This window comes from Salmo salar, chromosome ssa04, assembly GCF_905237065.1.
Source record: "Salmo salar chromosome ssa04, Ssal_v3.1, whole genome shotgun sequence".
Taxonomy (NCBI): Eukaryota; Metazoa; Chordata; class Actinopteri; order Salmoniformes; family Salmonidae; genus Salmo; species Salmo salar.
Window position 1 is genome coordinate 61,310,941 of NC_059445.1, and position 13,758 is coordinate 61,324,698.

The 13,758-nt window shown below is 46.6% G+C and overlaps 1 pseudogene; it reads left to right on the forward strand.

Annotated features, from left to right (window-relative positions):
* The first annotated feature begins 585 nt into the window (after nt 1–585).
* LOC106603415 (biotin--protein ligase-like) overlaps nt 586–13,758 on the forward strand; it is a 39,679-nt pseudogene continuing 26,506 nt past the window's right edge.

The window sequence follows — 13,758 nt, forward strand, 5'->3', positions numbered from 1 at the left end:
ATATGAATCCTATACATTATACTGGCCAATATATGTGCAATCAATTAGCTTAATTTAACAAAATATTGTTGCAGGAATGCTGATCTTATCTGTTTCTACCTACAGAAATGATTTCAGAACAATCTGAGATGGTGGGGGTCAGGGCTTGCTGAAATGACATGGAATGACACATATGGCAGAGGGTCAGCTGACACTTGAGATGCCATGCTAAGATCCTGGAGCCAAAATGTTTTGGTTGGAGAAGAAGTAGGGTTCCTTGATTTGCATTTAGCCATTTAAATGTCCCTTTAAACACAAAAAGTGTTATTTTACTCAGGCAGCAGGAAGATATTGCTTTGTTACTCAAAAGTGATTATGCAGTGCAGTATCTATTTGATTGTTGAACTAATTCCAATCCCAATTAAACATTCTGAAATTATGATATTTTCCTTCAACTGTCCACTAATGTTTAAATCCTGCTGACTTGTGTACTCTGCTGTGTTGTCTAGGTGCTGAAGTGGTCAGACTACTGTCTCCCTCTGGCTTGTAGCCTAGTGCAGCCATTCAGGGCCGTGGCGCAGGCCAGCGTTGACAACTTCAGCCGACCTCGGGGTGGCGTTTATGGAAGATCTCCTTCAGCTGGACAATGGACTTGTGCCTTCAAAGATAGTCTGTGAGTGTCTAGTCCTTACCTTTGAAATCAAGAGTTTCTCATTTATGGTGTGTGTTAACTCAACTTTACTGTACACCTAGGATTTTAAGGATTTTAAATATTTAAAATAAAAACATTTGTATTTTTAAGGCTATTTGTAAGGGGTTGTTCCATTTCATTTCAGCAAGCCATGACACCCACTATCTCAGATTGTTCTGAAATGGTTTCTGTTGTTAGAAACCGATAAGATAAGCATTCCAGCAACATGATTTTGTTGAAAGACAATTTGAACTCTGAGAAATTAAGCTAATTGAGGGCACACAAATTGGCCATGTCAAGTTATGGGATTCATATAATATTCAAGAAATATCATACCCAATATTAAATTTGGACCAAACCCCTTCTTAACAATGATTAATACATGATAAATCCAAATAAATGGTCAAAAGCCACCAACAACCCTTCACACCACACACCAAGCCCACCCCAACATCCAGTATACAGTATCAGTTCTCTGTTTGACAAGTAGTATGAAGCTGCGGTTTGGAGCATTGTTTATTCATACTATGTCATCTATTCTCAGTAAATCTGGGGATGGTGTTTTTCCCCTGTTCAGAGAAATTAGCCATTGAAGTAGCTTGCATTTCCCCCCATAAATTAGCATGAAAGTACCAGATTTTGACCACCGGATGCTGCTGTTCCTGCTACTGCCATACCCTTTAATCCAATTTGCTCTCTTGTGTTTATTAATTGTATCACATTTTCTTTGCAGCTTTGGGTAGAAAACCAATAGCTATTTGCTCATGATAAAAATGTATTGTATGGTCATCCTCACAATTCAAGCCAGTCCTCCATGAAAGCAATTCAATTTGTTTTCTCTTAGGCTTAATCTGTGTCCAGGAAACGGCCCCTATATGTGTGTGGATTATTCCCATTAAAAAAGTCTGGATTGTTTAATTCCTGGTAAACAAGCAAGCCATTAGGTTACAGCTGTTGCAATGGTTTCAATGTTCTGGTCTAAAGGGGTCTTCAATGGTAAAAGTCCTGAACACACACTTTATTGTGTTTGGTAATGGTATTGTGTTTGGTTTAATAGTAAATATCACTAATCACACAACATACAGTGCTTTCTGAAAGTATTCAGACTCCTTCACTTTTTCCACATTTTGTTACATTACAGCCTTATTCTAAAGTTGACAAAATAAATCTACACACAATGCCCAATAACGACACAACAAAAACAGGGTTTTAGACATTTTAGAAAATATATAACAAAAAATGTAGAAATGATTTCACATTTACATAAGTATTCAGACCCTTTGCTATGAGAATTGAAATTGAGTTCAGGTGCATCCTGTTTCCATTGATCATCCTTGAGATGTTTCTACAACTTGATTGGAGTCCACTGGTGACAGAGTGCATGTCAGAGCAAAAACCAAGCCATTAGGTTGAAGGAATTGTCCGTAGTGCTCCGAAACAGGATTGTTACAGGGAAAGGTACCAACAAATTTCTGCAGCATTGAAGGTCCCCAAGAACACAGTGGCCACCATCATTCTTAAATGGAAGACGTTTGGAACTACCGATACTCTTCCTAGAGCTGGCTTCCCAACCAAACTGAGCAATCGGGGGAGAAGAACCTTGGTCAGGGAGGTGACCAAGAACCCGATGCTCACTCTGACAGAGCTCCAGGACCTCAGATTAGGGTGAAGGTTCACCTTCCAACAGAACAACGACCCTAAGCACACAGCCAAGAAAATGCAGGAGTTGCTTCAGGAAAAGTCTCTGAATGTCCTTAAGTGGCCCAGCCAGAGCCTGGACTTGACCCCAATCGAACATCTCTGGAGAAACCTGAAAAAAGCTGTGTGGCGACGCTCCTCAACCAACCTTACAGAGCTTGAGAGGATCTGCAGAGAAGAATGGGAGAAACTCCACATATACAGGTGTCCCAAGCTTGTAGTGTCATACCCAAGAAGACTCAAGGCTGTAATCCCTGCCGAAGGTGCTTCAACAAAGTACAGAGTAAAGGGTCTGAATACTTATGTAAATGTGATGTTTCAGATATTCCTGTTTTTGCTTTGTCGTTATGGAGTATTGTGTGTAGATTGATAAGGAAAATAAACAATTTAATCCATTTTAGAATAAGGCTGTAAAGTAACAAAATGTGGAAAAAGTCAAGGGGTCTGAATACTTTATGAATGCACAGTATACATATGTTTTCTAATAATGCAATGGTTTATAATTGTATTATTTTATTAGGGTTGTCACAACAGTCACTAGCCCATTTCTCCATAAAATGTTTGGGCTTATTGGGAAAGTCTTCATATGAGAATTGCACAATAGGGATAGCCCTCTCAGAGAACTGTCATTACTCAAGTAGAGTTGGGTTGAAGCATTAGGTTGCTAAGAGAGGGACAAACTGAATTGCTTTCATGGAGGACTGGCTTGACTTGTAAGGATGACCACAATTTATTTTCACCATGAGCAAAAGCTGTTGGTTTTCTACCCAAAGTTGCAAAGAAAATATTGTGATCCATTTGATAAACACAGGAGGGTCGAGCAGTAGTAGAAAAAGCCGCATCTAGTAGGCGCGACCTGGTGCTTTCACACTAATTTATGGGGGGAAATGCAAGCTACTTCAATGGCTAATTTCTCTGAACAGGGGGAGAACCATCACCAAATTCACTGAGAATACATTACATGGTATGATTAAACAAAACTCCAAGGCTCAACTTCAAACTACTTGTCAAACAGAGAACTGATATTGTTTACTGGCTGTTGGGTTGGGCTTGGTGCGGGGTTTGGGGTTGGGGGGGTCCTTGGGGGGCCTTTGACCATTTTAATGTCTTAATCATTGTTGAGAAGGGGTTTTGGCCAAATCGGTTGTTGGGTACTATATTTATAGAATACTATATGAATCCTATAACTTCAAATAGACAATTTAGGTGCAATCAATTAGCTTAATTTCTATATATATTTTAACAAAATAATGTTTCAGGAATGCTAGTCTTATCTGTTTCTAACTACAGAAACCAGTTCAGAACAATCTGAGATGGTGGGTGTCTTTCTTGGGCTTTTTGAGGTGGAAGGACACTAAGGCATTTTTTGAAGACAATTTGTTTTAGGTCCTAAATGCAGTTACAGTTGTTGGCCAATGCTATCTTAGAACTTCACTTAATTATTGTCAATGCTAGGCTATATCCCAAAACATTATCCAAATAATTTTTCCAAATCTATTATGAAATTGTTTCACATTGTTTAAAACGGAGAGCGGGCCACATTTTGCAATGAAAATATTGCCCTTTGTGCCCATTTCCCCAGCAGTCTTGCTCAGAGAATCTGCTTTTAAAGAACTTTTGGAGAAGGGAAAGTCAGAGAAGCACATCACTTCCCTCTCCCTGAAAAAACAAACTGAGATCATCCTTTCTGAGCATTCTCCCTGCAAGTGGGAGGTACTCTCAGAGAGAGGCGACACCCAGCTAACACAACGCAGGATCTCCTTTGCATTAGCGTAGCCTCTCCTGTAGCCTATCAACTATGTGTCGGTCTATCCCTGTTCTCTCCTCTCTGCACAGGCCATACAAACGCTTCACATCGTGTGGCCACTGCCACTCTAACCTGGTGGTCCCAGCGCGCACGACCCACGTGGAGTTCCAGGTCTCCGGCAGCCTCTGGAACTGCCGGTCTGCGGCCAACAAGGCAGAGTTCATATCAGCCTATGCTACCCTCCAGTCCCTCGACTTCTTGGCGCTGACGGAAACATGGATTACCACAGAAAACACTGCTACTCCTACTGCTCTCTCCTCGTCTGACCTACGTGTTCTCGCACACCCCGAGAGCATCTGGTCAGCGGGGTGGTGGCACTGGAATCCTCATCTCTCCCAAGTGGACATTCTCTCTTTTTCCCCTGACCCATCTGTCTATCTCCTCCTTTGAATTCCATGCTGTCACAATCACTAGCCCATTCAAGCTTAACATCCTTACCATTTATCGCCCTCCAGGTTCCCTTGGAGAGTTCATCAATGAGCTTGACGCCTTGATAAGTTCCTTTCCTGAGGATGGCTCACCTCTCACAGTTCTGGGTGACTTTAACCTCCCCTACGTCTACCTTTGACTCATTTCTCTCTGCTTCCTTCTTTCCACTCCTCTCTTCTTTTGACCTCACCCTCTCACCGTCCCCCCCTACTCACAAGGCTGGCAATACGCTTGACCTCATCTTCACTAGATGCTGTTCTTCTACTAATCTCACTGCAACTCCCCTCCAAGTCTCCGATCACTACCTTGTATCCTTTTCCCTCTCCCTCTTCTCCAACACTACTCACTCTGCCCCTACTCAGATGGTATTGCGCCATCGCAACCTTCGCTCTCTCTCTCCTGCTACTCTCTCCTCTTCCATCCTATCATCTCTTCCCTATGCTCAATCCTTCTCCAACCAATCTCCTGATTCTGCCTCCTCAACCCTCCTCTCCTCCCTTTCTGCATCCTATGACTCTCTATGTCCCCTATCCTCCCGACCGGCTCGGTCCTCCCCTCCTGCTCCGTGGCTTGACGACTCATTGCGAGCTCACAGAACAGGGCTCCGGGCAGCCGAGCGGAAATGGAGGAAAACTAGCCTCCCTGCGGACCTGGCATCTTTTCACTCCCTCCTCTCTACATTTTCCTCCTCTGTTTCTGCTGCTAAAGCCACTTTCTACCACTCTAACTTCCAAGCATCTGCCTCTAACCCTAGGAAGCTCTTTGCCACCTTCTCCTCCCTCCTGAATCCTCCTCCCCCTCCCCCCCTCCTCCCTCTCTGCGGATGACTTCGTCAACCATTTTGAAAAGAAGGTCGATGACATTCGATCCTCGTTTGTTAAGTCAAACGACATCGCTGGTCCTGCTCACACTGCCCTACCCTATGCTTTGACCTCTTTCTCCCCTCTCTCTCCAGATGAAATCTTGCGTCTTGTGACGGCCGGCCGCCCAACAACCTGCCCGCTTGACCCTATCCCCTCCTCTCTTCTCCAGACCATTTCCGGAGACCTTCTCCCTTACCTCACCTCGCTCATCAACTCATCCTTGACCGCTGGCTACGTCCCTTCCGTCTTCAAGAGAGCGAGAGTTGCACCCCTTCTCAAAAAACCTACACTCGATCCCTCCGATGTCAACAACTACAGACCAGTATCCCTTCTTTCTTTTCTCTCCAACACTCTTGAACGTGCCGTCCTTGGCCAGCTCTCCTGCTATCTCTCTCAGAATGACCTTCTCGATCCAAATCAGTCAGGTTTCAAGGCTGGTCATTCAACTGAGACTGCTCTTCTCTGTGTCACGGAGGCTCTCCGCACTGCTAAAGCTAACTCTCTCTCCTCTGCTCTCATCCTTCTAGACCTATCTGCTGCCTTTGATACTGTGAACCATCAGATCCTCCTCTCCACCCTCTCCAAGTTGGGTATCTCCGGCGCGGCTCACTCTTGGATTGCGTCCTACCTGACAGGTCGCTTCTACCAGGTGGCGTGGCGAGAATCCGTCTCCGCACCACGTGCTCTCACCACTGGTGTCCCCCAGGGCTCAGTTCTAGGCCCTCTCCTATTCTCGCTATACACCAAGTCACTTGGCTCTGTCATATCCTCACATGGTCTCTCTCCTATCATTGCTACGCAGACGACACACAATTAATCTTCTCCTTTCCCCCTTCTGATAACCAGGTGGCGAATCGCATCTCTGCATGTCTGGCAGACATATCAGTGTGGATGACGGATCACCACCTCAAGCTGAACCTCGGCAAGACGGAGCTGCTCTTCCTCCCGGGGAAGGACTGCCCTTTCCATGATCTCGCCATCACGGTGGACAACTCCATTGTGTCCTCCTCCCAGAGTGCTAAGAGCCTCGGCGTGACCCTGGACAACACCCTGTCGTTCTCCGCTAACATCAAGGCGGTGACCCGATCCTGCTATACAACATTCGCAGAGTACGACCCTGCCTTACACAGGAAGCGGCACAGGTCCTAATCCAGGCACTTGTCATCTCCCGTCTGGATTACTGCAACTCCCTTTTGGCGGGGCTCCCTGCCTGTGCCATTAAACCCCTACAACTCATCCAGAATGCCGCAGCCCATCTGGTGTTCAACCTTCCCAAGTTCTCTCACGTCACCCCGCTCCTCCGCACACTCCACTGGCTTCCAGTTGAAGCTCGCATCTGCTACAAGACCATGGTGCTTGCCTACGGAGCTGTGAGGGGAACAGCACCTCCGTACCTTCAGGCTCTGATCAGGCCATACACCCAAACAAGGGCACTGCGTTCATCCCCTACCCCTATCCCCTACCTCTGCGGAAGCACAGTTCCCGCTCAGCCCAGTCAAAACTGTTCACTGCTCTGGCACCCCAATGGTGGAACAAGCTCCCTCACGACGCCAGGACAGCGGAGTCAATCACCACCTTCCGTAGACACCTGAAACCCCACCTCTTTAAGGAATGCCTGGGATAGGATATAGTAATCCTTCTAAACCCCCCCCCCCCAAAAAAAAGATATAGATGTACTATTGTAAAGTGGTTGTTCCACTGGATATCTTAAGGTGAATGCGCCAATTTGTAAGTCGCTCTGGATGAGAGCGTCTGCTAAATGACGTAAATATAAATGTAAGGGCAGCCTGCTCCTACCACTGGAGGTTCATAGGGCATTAGTGGAGAGACGATGCTCAGAGCCCATACGAGGAGCCAGCCCTGGGGTGGACAGCGGGGACTCCCTGGTTAACAACCACCAGCACATGCAAGGCCAAGGCCACCACTTCTACCTGTCCAGCTGCCACGAGTGCCTGGAGCTGGAGAACAGCACCATACTCTCCATCAAGTACACCTTGGTTGACAATATCTCCGACCTTCCTGACGACTAGGCCATGTGCACGGACAGCGAGGAGGATGAGGCAGAGGGCTTCCTTGGTCAGAGCCGATGGGTCAACGTTTAGCGGGAAGCCCCCCAATGTGCTGGTGTACACGGGCGGCTTCCAGGAGAGGTTTCAGATGGTGCGTTTGCATCCTGTCCCAGCAGGCCCTCAGTGAACCCTGGCTGGAGAGTTCCAACCGGCTAGTACTGGCCTCAGACAAACCCCTCACCCCCCAGCTCCAGGCCCGCTTCCTGGCATACTTGGAGCAGGGTGGCAGGGTCCTGGGGCTCTTCTCCACCCTCTGCCCCACGGGGCTGGCTCTGGTGCCCAGGAAGAGCAGGAGGAGCCAGATCTGCAAGCTGGGCTTCACCAGGGCTGATACCACAGAGCTGGATCTGAGTGCGTTTGTCAGGAAGCCCCAGAGTGGTGTTGGGGGGGACCCTGAAGAGGTGGAGTTCTGGGGGAAGCTGAAGGAGGAGAGGGATGGTGTGGACAAGGACATGGTCATCCTCAGGGTGACGCGTGGAGTGGAGGAAGGTTAGGGGAGGCTGTGCTGTGTCAGGTAAAGTCTTGCACACCACATTTGTTTATCAGTCATAAATACCCTTTCACATGTAAAGCCCTATATTTTTTATATAAAATGAAGCGCTCTATGAATGGAAAGTATTGCTGTTGTTCATGTTAACCAAATGTGTTTTGCAATTAATATACAGTACGTCATTCATTTTGATAATGTGCATTTTACAAACACTTGACCTTTCAGCTGACTTCTGCCCTCTCGTCCCTGACCTTTTATTTAAAAAAATGTATTTCACCTTTATTTAACCAGGTAGGCCATTTGAGAACAAGTTCTCATTTACAACTGTGACCTGGCCAAGATAAAGCAAAGCAGTGTGACAAAAAACAACAACACAGAGTTACACATGGAATAAACAAAAGTACAGTCAACAACAGGTGCCTCAGGTGCACCTGGAGACTGCGCCCGACTCTGAGGACGTTGCTTCGTCGGAGGGTTTTGATGAGCTGAAGATGAGCAGCGCGCGGCGCTTCGAGGTCCTGACGGAGATCCTTACGTCCCTGGGCCTGAGCTGTGAGCTGAATCAGGCCCCTCCCCCCAGCCCCGTCTATCTCCTCGCCACCTCTGAGGTACGTACTCTGCCTGACTCCTCCTCTGCTACCTTTCTGTTACAGCTTAGGCATCTCCCAACCAGGGCCGTGTTCTGTAGTCACAAGGTTTTTGGAATGTGCAGATATCTATTCAGAAATCTATTGTGTAGAACAGACATGCCTCTCTGACATATAGAGTAAGGAGTCATGACTGCTCTATTCATGACATTTCTATTTGCATCAGTCAGTGTGTTGCATATGGTGTATGAATCCAACTGAATGTGACTCAGGCTTCCCTACCATATATTTGATCAGTCACAAATGATAGGTATTTTTTCATTGGCCTGTGATGTGAAAAAGGCTAGCAAGCTTGCCCCACAAAATCCAGACAACTGGGTCTGGAAGCCATCAACTCTCTTGTCTGTTAGAGGTCTTACATGACTCCCATCCTCAAGTTGGATAAAAAACCCTTCTACTGCTTTACCAATGTTTACTCATCAGTCTCTCAGCTAGAACTGTCATGAGGCTGACTGCTTTCTGCTGATCAAAGGTCTGTTCCAACTCTACTGTTTGTGTTCTTGTGGAGCCCTGCTCTCACTTGTTTTGACTGGCCCTCTGGACACATAAACCTGCTCTAAACCTGTTGCATATATTGTACATAGATTTGCATCTATTAAGAATCAAAATGGTTTCTACATGTTCAGACCTGTCTGGAGTAGGGCTGCCACAATAAACATTTAACTAGACAATTATGGTTGTGTGTGTGTGTGTATGTGTGTGCGTCCGCCAGCGTGTTTGCGTATATGAGGCCGTGTGTGTGGGTGGCTGGATGGATGGACAGATTGTGTGTGGGTGGCTGGATGGATGGATGGATGGATTGTGTGTGTGTGTGTGGCTGGATGGATGGATGGATGGACGGATTGTGTGTGTGTGGCTGGATGGATGGATGGATGGATGGAACGGATTGTGTGGGTGTGGGTGGCTGGATGGATGGATGGACGGATTGTGTGGGTGTGGGTGGCTGGATGGATGGATGGACAGATTGTGTGTGGGTGGCTGGATGGATGGATGGACAGATTGTGTGTGTGTGTGGGTGGCTGGATGGATGGACAGATTGTGTGTGCGTGTGTGGGTGGCTGGGTGGATGGACGGATTGTGTGTGGGTGTGGGTGGCTGGATGGACGGATTGTGTGTGTGTGCGTGTGTGGGTGGCTGGATGGACGGATTGTGTGTGTGTGTGTGTGTGTGTGTGTGTGTGTGTGTGTGTGTGTGTGTGTGTGTGTGTGTGTGTGTGTGTGTGTGTGTGTGTGTGTGTGTGTGTGTGTGTGTGTGTGTGTGTGTGTGTGTGTGTGTGTGGCTGGATGGATGGATTGTGTGGGTGGCTGGATGGATGGATTGTGTGTGTGTGTGTGTGGGTGGCTGGATGGATGGACGGATTGTGTGTGTGTGTGTGTGTGTGGGTGGCTGGATGGATGGACAAATTGTGTGTGTGGGTGGCTGGATGGACGGATTGTTTGTGTGTGCGTGCGTGTGTGTGTGTGTGTGTGTGTGGACGGACGGATTGTGTGTGTGGGTGGCTGGATGGATGGATGGACGGATTGTGTGTGTGGGTGGCTGGATGGATGGATGGACGGATTGTGTGTGTGGCCAGGAAAAGATCTGACATGGACGGAAGTCATAGCTCACACTCACAACACCTTGGTCAGTGCACAATGCAATTTCTCTATGTGAAATTAGTGAATTGACGGTTTAAAAAGTGATACCAGTCTGATGTGTACAACCAGTCACTGCCTGGCAGGCTGAAGCTTACTCCTTCCAGTCAACTTGCGCCTGGCAGGCTGAGGCTTTATTCCTCTATTGCGTTTGATGATGAGGCCTCTGGCTCTTTCATTGATATTCTAATAGGCCCACTGGCACAGTGCTTTGCTCTGCTGTGGTATGTGGGGAATTTGCACTGGGAATAATCAGTGTTTGAGATGGATTTACTCACCCATCTCAGAGGGATCTCCAAGCGCCCAGCCAGACTAATGCATCTGATTGGCCTGACGGGCCTATGAGAGCAGGAAGTGAAATACCTCAGGACCACACACAGTGAGGCTGTTTCTGGAGGCTTCAGTCTCAGCAGTTATGGGTAATGTAGTATAAAACCCACAAGGGCTCTAGAGTCTAGAGTAGGTCTGTCAGATAGGCAGATATGCTGAAATGCCGCACTTGAATTGGGAAAGGATTGTGAAAATGTAATTATTTAAGCCAGGGTCTCAAGACTGCAGCCCAGATGTAATGGTATGCTACTCTGTTGTACCCATTACTCTGAAAGACAGATTTCTTGGCAGGGGGATACAAATGACAGCAGAAGTTTCCCTATGCACCCTGCAGCCTGTGGTGAAGTAACTATCCACTAGGTGGCAGCAAATCTCTATTTTGCTCTTTATGAATAGTACAGCCCCATAATTTTTGTTGTGGTGATGCATCTTAGCAAAGAGCAAATAATTCAGTCAGTTCGTTTAATGTTCTTGAGTATTCATTGTGTACACTTACTGAAAAATGTATTAAAGAACTTGTACGTCCAAATCCAAATCCCTTTGCCCTTGATTTATGAGCCCCAAAACCAATACATTAGCCCTTGATGTCAAATAAAGACCTCAAAACATACCATGGACAGGAGAGGCGTGTCACACTGTTGCCCTCCACCTGGTAGATCACCACTGATGGGCCCACTTGAACGACTTTGACAAGTTAAGTGACTTATTTATCCGTCCACTTGGCCTTAGTTGGCCTCCTTGTGCCCGACAACCTAGAAAAGGCCCAAACTGTAGTATTATTATGACTGTTGGGTGTGTTTGGACTGGGCTGTGACCTCTTCACCCCACTGCCCTGGCCACTTTGTTACAACAAACACCAGGATGATGAAAGCGAGGGCATGTGGGACTGCTTCCAGATTGTTCTTGAAAAATGGAAGGTGCTATGTGGGGGGGGGGGCGGGGGGACCGGTGAGGCTGTTGGATAGAGTTTTCTCTGTGCACTGTGTCTTGACTAAAGAGAGGGGATGGACTGTGTGCATCTGGCAGTGCAAGCTCTGGAATTTGTAGTGCTGGTACTGGTGGTATCATTATTACCCAGGCTCCCTTGCTCTACCTCATCACATGACATGGGTTTGGTCAGTTCCCCACGCAGACAGGAGAGCATTTTTTCCCCCATTTCACTCTGCTGCTCGCTTCATCACCTCTCTCTCTCTTTCTCTCTCCTCGCTCGCTCACTTATTCCTCCTTCAGATAGATATTTTCTTGTCCGTATAAGTATAACCTACTTGTTCTGAGGAAGCAGCAGACACTGTCAGTGCTTTCAATTGAGAAACATACTGAGCCCCCTCGTCCTTATCCCTGTAAGCCCAAAGATATCAGACTTGTTAACAGTGGCCCAACAAGTCTCCAGGGACCACTCTCTCCTTTATGATTGGCATAAAGCAGATAATTGAGGCATGCAGATAAGCGACTCTAATTGATTAACCATCACTGTATTCGCTAAATATGGATTTGGGCTAATTAGGCCATCATCCCTGTCCTCTCTCGTTGCCAAGGGGGTGCTAATCATATATGTTTGGGCAGCAGGTGGTGCCTTAAAATCACCTAATTTGGGGAGATAAAAGGGGCACAACATGTCCTTTTTACAGAAACGTCGTCTCTCCTCTTTATATAATGGCCCCTGTGGGGTGGCCACCCGCCAAAACTCATGAGTGGTGGTTCTTCTGAATGATCAACTTTGTATTTCTGCTACTCCCCTCCATACACACCACTGCTACCTCCATACCCCTCAACATTCCCACTTCAACTCAAGACAAGAGGCAAGTGAAGTTGCCCCCCCCCCTTCTTCCCTGAACACTTGTTGAAAAGTGTTAGTAGATAAAAGAATCGTGACAGCTCATGCTCTCATCTTCTCTAGCTCAATACCTTTAAATGAAGTGGCCAATTTACTCTCCCCTCACACAACTCGATTCTCGTCGTTAAAATAAGTGTTACTTCTCTATTGGAAGAATGCTAGCTAGGTTTCTCTCTGTTTGGGCTGCAGAGACAGAGGCCATGATGGACTGGACGGTGTGTAATGGTGTTAGTCATTGTTGGGGATCCCTGTGGGCGACGTCTCTCCAGTGTTAGATTAAATAAAGCAGTTATCAACGAGTGGCAGTGGTGCGGTTTGGTTTTGTAGACAGTGAGGCTCTATGGGGTATACCAAGTCAATAGATACAAGGCAATCTGTTTGCCCATGGCTAAAACTAACACTAGAATCGAGGCCTTGGTAGCAGCACAATATTATGCATTATGACTCAGCATTTATTCATAATTCAACTGTTTCTTTTAATTCACACAATTCACTTTGCTGTTTTTGGCTGGGAAGGAATTATATAGCCTGCAGTGAATGCAAGGGAAATATTCTCTGTCTGCGTAGTGTCCATATACAGTATCATAGTAAATGAGGATCATGTCAAATCTCTCTGTGGAGAAGGGGTTCCCACTGACATCTTGAGCAACATGTTTAGTGTTACACATGGTTTTAAAACACAGGAGAGATGTTTTCTGGCGGGAGTCATAAAGTGTGTGACCCTTTTGATGGATGAGAAGTGACTGGAACAGAATGTTTCACCACTCTGGGGACCAGCGCCTAATTCAGCCATGTAATTGATTATCCACAGCCGTTGATTATCTAATTTAAGACTGGCTTCAGCTCGGCTTTTTAACTCTATTCATAATTCATGTTGATTGTCATTGATAAAGATGGCGTCATAGGTGTCAGTATGTTTGTGGAGACCCCTTCAAATGAGTGGATTCTGCTATTTCAGCCACACCCGTTGCTGACAGGTGTATAAAATCGAGCACACAGCCATATCTATGGACAAACATTAGCAGTAGAATAGCCTTATGGAAGAGCTCAGTGACTTTCAACGTGGCACTGTCATAGGTTGCCACCTTTCTAACACGTTAGTTAGTCAAATTTCTACCCTGCTAGAGCTGCCCCGGTCAACTGTAAGCAGTGTTGTTGTGAAGTGAAAACGTCTAGGAGCAACAACGGCTCAGCCGCTAACTGGTAGGCCACATAAGCTCACAGAACTGGACCGCAGAGTGCTGAAGCACGTAGCGTGTAAAAATTGCCTGTCCTCGGTTGCAAAGC